This window comes from Sphaeroforma arctica (genome assembly GCF_001186125.1).
Source record: "Sphaeroforma arctica JP610 unplaced genomic scaffold supercont1.635, whole genome shotgun sequence".
Classification (NCBI taxonomy): Eukaryota; class Ichthyosporea; order Ichthyophonida; genus Sphaeroforma; species Sphaeroforma arctica.
Window position 1 is genome coordinate 22,585 of NW_014039923.1, and position 2,530 is coordinate 25,114.

The following is a 2,530-nucleotide window of genomic DNA, read 5'->3' on the forward strand; positions in this document are numbered from 1 at the left end:
GCGCTCAACCTGCCTGCTTTGGATATGAACGGTCTCAGTGATCCCTATGTAACAATATCTGATGCCACTACAGGTAGGGTGTTAATTAGTGAGCGCGGGTTGTAGGTAATATTTTATTTCGTTTGCGTGCGATGAAACGTGCTACCGCTATGCTCATCGAAGCCGATATGTCTTCTACTGCAACGCTCCTTATGGCAGGATCGTTTATGTAGAGCTTATTTCACTGACCCCGTTGTGACCTATTTAAAACAATTGTATTTTTGTTTTTTAAGTTCTCGATCTTGTTTGTACCCAAATTGAAGGTGTAAAGCTTGGCAAGTCACGTGTGATCTACCACACCCTGTCTCCGAAGTGGTCCGATGGATTTATGCTCAAAGTGCCATCAGCAGACACAATGGGCTACGATTTTAAGGTTGATACACGCCAGTCTGATCTTGCCATTTGCATAGAAGTTGTCATTCGGCAGTAGAAGGGAGTCTGTCGCAGTGCAATGCTGCCCTCTTTGGACTGCATTCGCAGATTTAAGCTTTGGTATTTAAAGTTGCCAAAGTACATATAGATACATATAGTACATATAGATACATATAGTACATATCGTACATATAGATACATATAGTGCATATAGTACATATAGTACATATAATACATATAGATTGATATGCTCAAGACATCATTGATTTCCTCGGCCTCCGGTTTTCCGAGATGTTCGCCAGTTGTCTCTTTTTGGAAGCATGACTGTGTGCATGCCCAAACGCCTGTGTTATTCACAGGAACTACTTGTATATTTCTTCCTCGTCGTACGAATCGGCGAATTGGCGTGATTCTGTGATGCAGCATTCTATTACTTAGCCTACCATACTGTATGCGCGCCTTGTGCGCATAAACTCCATATCTGCACCTTTATCAAATTTGTAATATTCAACACCACTATTTCTCGCAAATCCGTATTCTTGTTTATTTTAAGTCCTATGGGAACTGCTTCTTCTACGTTGACAGGTTAAAGACTACAGCTTTATGGCCAAGAGTGAGATTTTGGGCTCATTGACACTAGAATTCCGGTAGGTGTATGCATCTCATTAAATGCATGAGCACGTATACCTCAAAATGCCTAATTGCGCGAATCGATAACCGGCATGTGTTAGTAGTCAGGTCAATTTATGCGCGCCGGCACATCTGCGAAATTTGATTATCATGTTCACACACTAAAAATAGCCGAGTCGAATTTATTAATTGCCTTTTAGCGTACAAGGCATGTGCGGTAAATACCAATCTGTTTTATGGTACTACTTTCTAACAGACATGTATTAGAGCGGGAGAAGGAGGAGACCTTCAAAAAAAATCAAGGAGCACACTTTACCAGAGATCCAAATCTTTGTTCCCAGATAGCGGAGAAAGACAACGTCATACGGTATGTGAGTGCTTTCCAATCAATAGATACTTGCTATGACGTGTACACGATAAACACTGCTGATTGTATTTGTCACTGTTTTTTTAGATTGCGCAGACATACGATACATGCTTAGATGCGTTCTTAAATGCTGTCTCCTAATCACGTGCAAAATTCTTACTTCTGCCTCTGGGGTGCGTACCAGATTTTTAAAATTGGTGGTAGGCGTAAAAACATGCACTTGCGACGAATACAAAACAACAGATCTACATACACATACATGTTGATCATAATACGCTTAGCCTATCACTATCTCATAGCGTTTGTTGATTTTTCTTCACCTTCCCAGACGGACCAAAATGTCAAAAGAGCCGAGATAGTAAACGAGGCAGTGAAGGCATTAGCAGCACTAAGGAGAACGTGGCAAAGCCTGATAACTTGCCAAACTCTTCTTCCCAACTTGTGGACGAGGAGAAGGGTTATGGGAAGGGAGAGCAGGGCAATAAATATGAAGGAGGACGATAAATCCCCGGAGGAGACCTTGTACCCGCCCTCCCAGAGGGTAAGTGATCCATGTAATGATGTTCTAAGGGAATGTGTAGTGAGTATCGTTGAATTGCATTAGAATCTAAACTGAAACGCTGGGGTGCTAAGGAAATAATGTACGGAAAATCGTTTTTGCTCGCTGCATTGAAGGACAAACATTGAGCTCCGAGTGTTCTAGAATTATAGTTCTAGCGATGTAGGAGTTATGAGTATGGGCTAGTTTTGCCTTCTTTTTTTAGTTATACTGATACGACGACTTCCAACCCAGGCAGTATATTTTGAGCTGTGTATCCTATTCCGATTTTTAAGCCCAACGCAAGTGCTCCTGCAATGCTTTAGCATGGGAAATTAAAAAGTATGCTTGTAGTGGGTTAATATTTATGTGCACGCGACCGATCACATTAATTAACCGAGGAATATTTTGGACACCTACTTTGCTTACCTAGTACAATTGCTGTGCCCCTGCACATTTAATGTTCTGCATGCACCCCAGACTCTTCTGTGTATTGAAGTGGTGATCTAGTACAATTGCTGTGCCCCTGCACATTAAATATATTCTGCATGTACCCCAGATTCTTCTGTGTAATGGAGTGGTGA